Source organism: Primulina tabacum, chromosome 11, assembly GCF_025594145.1.
Source record: "Primulina tabacum isolate GXHZ01 chromosome 11, ASM2559414v2, whole genome shotgun sequence".
In the NCBI taxonomy this organism is placed as follows: Eukaryota; Viridiplantae; Streptophyta; class Magnoliopsida; order Lamiales; family Gesneriaceae; genus Primulina; species Primulina tabacum.
The window spans coordinates 31,157,556-31,163,309 of NC_134560.1; the positions used below are offsets into that span (position 1 = coordinate 31,157,556).

Below are 5,754 nucleotides of genomic sequence, written 5' to 3' on the forward strand. Positions count from 1 at the left end.
CAAGCTTCCCCGTCGTTCCAGCCACATACCAGCCTACCAAGGACCTAAACCAGACCCCAAGCCACCTAACCACACTAAGCTCTCAGCCCCATGCACGCATCTAGCCACTAGGACCCGAAACTTCACCACCAACCTCCTACCGAGACCAAATCCTTCCTTCCCCCCCTCGATCTCCCATCCTACACCATTGTTCATGATTTAAATCCTCAGATTACATTCCGAACCTTACACCAGACACTTACCAGCCCTGGAACCGCAGCCCCTTTCATGAAACCAGAAATAAACATAAGTCGCAAAGATAAGAGTGTAAGAGACACAAAGATTTTCGATTTTTCCTTTCCACCCATGCATGGATCGAGAGTTACACAAGCAAACAAGTATATGACAGCATATATATCGTGTATGATGCATGAAGAAGGATACAAATGCGTGCCATGGTGGAAAACTCTAGGACAATGATCGAGTGACACGGCCGAAGGGATGAACGCTTAGCTTGAAGGAGAAATTGGCCTCATCGAACTTTGCAGCAGCAAGAATCACGAAGAAGCTTGTGAGTGGTGGAGGTGGGCGGCTGCTGAAACGTATTTGGATTTAGTGGGAGTTTAGGGAAATATTTAAGGGCTAATTATATGGTTAATGATGTGGCCGTGTCCCTTGAGTTGGTTGCTGTCAAAAACCGAGGAAATCCTGAAAGAATTTGTGCATATCGGCTGTGGGGGTTACGGGGAGGTTAAGGGGTGGAAATAGGTTTAATTGTTATGTTAATTAAAAAGATTAAAGGCTCTAATCTTGCTAATTAAAGTTTAAAATAATATTTAAGTCTATTGAGTTTAAAAGTTAGCTCGTTAAATTCAAACACAGTCCCGAAAAATATTTTGTGTTGAAAAGATTCTTAAAATATTAGCCGAAACATTAAAAAGTCTCGTGATTCGATAAAAATTCGCTTACCGTAAAAATAAAATCTTCCGGATAAAAATACCCAATAAAATCCTAATTTTGAAAATACTCTTAAAAACACTTTATTTTAATTAATAAAAATTAATCATGTAATAAACATAATTTTCCTGAAAATTCTCCTTTCTCGGATCCTCGTTCGGGCGCGAAATATACCTAGAACCCTAATGCATGAACTTATGAAAATTTCCTGAATTAAATCCTACCATGCATGAAATACATAAAAAAATTTAATTAAATCCATAATTAAATAAAATCCTAGATTGCATGAACTTTAAATAAATCATGAATTAAAACACAAATTATTGAAATAAACATGCATTTAAAGATTAAAACAATTTAATAAAATACCAAAGAAATTTAATAATTTGCATGCATGTGGTTCACGTGGACATTCAAATTATCGGGACGTTACAGTTTCAAAGGAATAAGAACAGAATTTCAGTAGGTATCCTAGGCTGTTCATGGGTTCTAATTGGATTAATTTGGGTTTAATATGGTTTAGTTAGGTGTCGTTAAGCTTTTCAAGTTTGGTTAAGATTCGAGTCAATACGAGTCAAAACCGGGATGTACGTCTAAGCTTTAAAAACGATTTGGAAAATTAGTCTAGGGGCATAAGTTTACGTCTAAGGAATATTTATGGGAGTGTTTTAAGATTATATGTTAAGTTTGGAATGATTTGGGACTTCGTTTCGAGGTCCAAGGATAAATGCGAAAAATTATGCTTCTAGGGGTAAAACGGTCATTTTACACATGAAAAGTGTTAGGCGCCTTGGCAGTGCTCTGAGTCTTAATATTATTATTTTAAATGTTTATGAAATTTTATGATAAAACTTTAATGCTAAAAGATATGTTGCATGCTTGGTTTAAAAAAAATGATTTAAGCATGTTTAATTTTTATAAAGTGATGAAAATATGAAATGTTGAAGGAAGTGAAGTAATTGTGACTAATACGAATACGATAATATGTGAATACATAAAGTCAAGGCTTAGTTGACGGGTGAGAGCGTCGCTGATGTCCCTGTCGTCCAGTATTGTGGTTAGATATAGATGGATCCATTAACCCTCTAATACGAATACGAAAGTCACAATTAACGATTTGAATTCAACGAAAAAAAATACGTATACGTTTATGATGAAAATGAATATGTTTATGATGATATGAAAAATGTTTAAGTTTATGCATGATTATGAATTGCTATTTTAAGTAAAAGTATTTTCACTGTCGCATGTGATCTTTATACGCATTATAAGAATATGGGGTGTTGAGTCTTTAGACTCACTAGGTGTGATCGATGCAGGTGAGTATGATGTTGATGGTAGTGGATGTCATGATGGTTGATCTTGGTGGACTGAAGGTGCACATAGCCCGAAGACCAGCGTTAGGTTTTTCTTACTTATGATTTAAAAGTTTATTTAAGAATTTTTACGACCTTTATTATGCTTTTGATTGATTTTTGAGAGGATGTTAGTTTTAGCTTTATTGTTAGATTAGGATTTGTAAATGTATGACGATTTTATGTTTTTAAACTATTTCATTTGAATTTTCAAATATAATTGAGTGTTTTATTTTTAAAAATGGTGTAACTTATATTTTAAAATGTATATATGGATCTTCTTAATTCTTTCGAGACTAGAAATTAATAGGATAGAAAAAAAATTCGAGTATTTTTTAAACAAAACGAGTATTGAACGTTTCATGGAGGCATTGGCCGAATGGGATCTTTAGTTCGAAGTAGTGTCTTATGATATAGGTGAATTTTACGTGTTTTCATATTATGTGATAGCTCATTGTGTTGCACATATCGTTTAAATTGCATACATTTTGTGACATTTTGGCATATATTATGTTTTATTGTTCCTCATGTGTCTCGTAGGTGAAAATGCAGGAAATTCGTGAATAAACTGAAGAAAATTAATCAACTTGCGAGAGACCTCCGCCCGAGCGCATATTTATGTCTGCCCGGGTGCCTGCAAGGTGTGAGAAAAAAGATTTTTGCAAAAGTCATCCGCCCGGGCGGAAACTTATATCCGCCCGGGCGAAGTTGAATTTTTGGAAAAATTTTTTGCGGATTTATTTCCTTATTTCTGGATATGGAAGATATGGAAGGGGAGATGAGACGATTTTGAACATTATTCAGACATCATTCAGTAGCCAAGGAGTCTAGAGAGAGAGAAAAGCTTGGAGCAATTGCTTATGGTTTAAGATTTCAAGATTTCCGGACACCGTTGTTCGCAGATCTCATCTCGTCTAGTATTTCTTATTTAGAATTTATCGTTTACATGTTGTGTTGTTTATTTTCTACTATGAGTTCGAGTAGCTAATTTACAATATTTGTTGGGATTTAAGGGGACCCCACCCCGAACTTTTATTCGATTAATTCAGATGTTGATGTTGATTTATTCTTGATTATACTACTGTCTTTCATGACAATTATTAAAGTGTAGCTAACTTTAATAATAATCTTATAATGCAAGTGAGTTCGAGAGAATAGCCTGTGATAGGAACGAGTAGCATAGTCCGTGGATCTACAATTTATATATATGAAATTGGATACGCGCCGATAGTCATTGTCTTGTAAGGCGAAAACTAGGTGATTTCATTAATCGATATGCGATTCACTCTTGATAAATAATTAAAGACATTTAATTACTTCACTTAGTAGAATTAGTTTGGCATAGCTCGAGAGGGCGTGTTCAATTGAATAGGAAATCATGTCGGAAGCATAGATCACTATCGAATGAATTAAGTAAATAACAAGGGGTAGGTGAACCGAGATTCCCAAAAAATTCAGTTCATATTGAAATTTAATTAATTGGTTTATATTCTATATCTCATTATTTAATTCTTGAATTTGATCTTTGAGTTTTTATTTAATTTTAGTAGTCGTAAACAACCATTCAAATTTCGTTGCTAAAGATTTGATAACTGGAAATAATAATTGTAAAATACAGTCTCCAGTGGAACGATACTCGTACTCTCGTACATCATACTATTACTTGACATCGTGCACTTGCGATTAATTTTCGAGCATACAAAACCATATTTTTAATTGAGAATTCCACAGTGCAAGTTTAGCTCGATCAAGTTTTTGGCGTCGTTGCCAGGGACTGTTAATTCACAATTTATTTTTAGTTATTTTCTTTAGCATTGTTTTATTTTTCTTGAGCTAACACTCCATATTCTTTTCCAGATATCTTTTCCAGTGCACGCCAAAGTCACTCGACGTGGAGCTTGAGCAGTTTGACCCTGAAATTGAAAGAACTTTCCGCAGAAGAAGACAGCAGCAGAGACAGAAGGAACTGATGGAGAAGCACGAGCACGAGCATAAGGAAGAACACCATGAAGATAGACATGTTTAGATACCACGCCGCATTCCGATGCTAGAGTATGCCCAGCCTTCTTTGGATGGTGCACGCCCCAGCATTGTAAGGCCTATTGTGCGGGCAAACCACGTCGAAATCAGGCCAGCTATAATTCAGATGATTCAGAATACAGTCCAATTTGGAGGATCTGCAGTAGATCACCCAAACACTCACATCGCGGATTTTCTTGAAATTTGCGATACGTTCAAATTTAATGGAGTTTCTGATGATGCTGTTAGGTTGTGTTTATTTCATTTCTCCTTACGTGACAAAGCTAAAGCATGGTTAAATTGTTTTCCTGTAGGTTCAATCACCACATGGGAGGACATGGCGAAGGCATTTCTCATTAAATACTTTCCTTCATCTAAGACCATGAAGTTGCGGGCAGATATCACCACATTTGCTCAATTCGAGCAAGAGTCTTTATATGAGGCATGTGAGCGTTTCAAAGATCTATTACGAAGATGCCCTCATCACGAACTGCCACTTGGGTTAGTCGTTCAAACCTTTTACTATGGCTTGTTTACTCCTAATCGTACTATGATAGATGTTGCTGCTTGTGGAAACCTCTTGAGAAAAACTGCTGAGGAAGGATATCAGTTATTGGAAGAGATGGCTGCTAGCAGCTATCACCCTCAATCTGAAAGGAACAACTAGCGGAGACGTGCAGGAGTTCACCAGGTAACTGACATTTCTGCTATTACTGCACAACTTGATGTCTTGAATAGGAAATTGGACGGCTTGAATTTGGGTGGCACGGCTATGCGTCTTCAAGAGATATTCTGTGATAAGTGTGGAGGTGAACACTTTGTGAATGACTGTGAAGATGGCAATCCCTTATATGTGCAAGAAGAGGCACCAGTGAATCAAGTTGGAGTCCAAAACTGTCCAAGGAATGATCCACATTCGAACACATATAATTTTGAATGGAGTCAATATCCTAACTTCTCATGGGGTGGTCAAAACAGTCAAAATCGACCACAGGGAGGACAACCGTATGGGAAACAACCGATGTACAGATCTGACCCTCCTAGAGAATAAAAGTCCAATTTGGAGCAGTTGATGTCTAAGTTCATCTAAGCCACCGAGACTAGACTCCAAAACCAAGATATGTCGATAAAGGGGCTAGAGAGTCCAATTGGACAGTTAGCTAAGATGATAGCAAGTAGAGAACCGAGCACCTTGCCAAGTAACACAGAGACCAATCCAAAAGAGCAAGTGAAGGCCATCAGTTATTGGAAGAGATGGCTGCTAGCAGCTATCACCCTCAATCTGAAAGGAACAACTAGCGGAGACGTGCAGGAGTTCACCAGGTAACTGACATTTCTGCTATTACTGCACAACTTGATGTCTTGAATAGGAAATTGGACGGCTTGAATTTGGGTGGCACGGCTATGCGTCTTCAAGAGATATTCTGTGATAAGTGTGGAGGTG

The 5,754-nt window shown here is 37.0% G+C and overlaps 1 non-coding gene across 1 annotated transcript; it reads right to left on the minus strand.

Moving 5' to 3' along the window:
• Nucleotides 1–4,696: 4,696 nt before the first annotated feature.
• On the minus strand, nucleotides 4,697–4,802 carry LOC142519944 (small nucleolar RNA R71). Its single transcript, XR_012813829.1, has one exon. It is a non-coding gene; the product is annotated as a small nucleolar RNA R71 (small nucleolar RNA).
• Nucleotides 4,803–5,754: the final 952 nt, after the last annotated feature.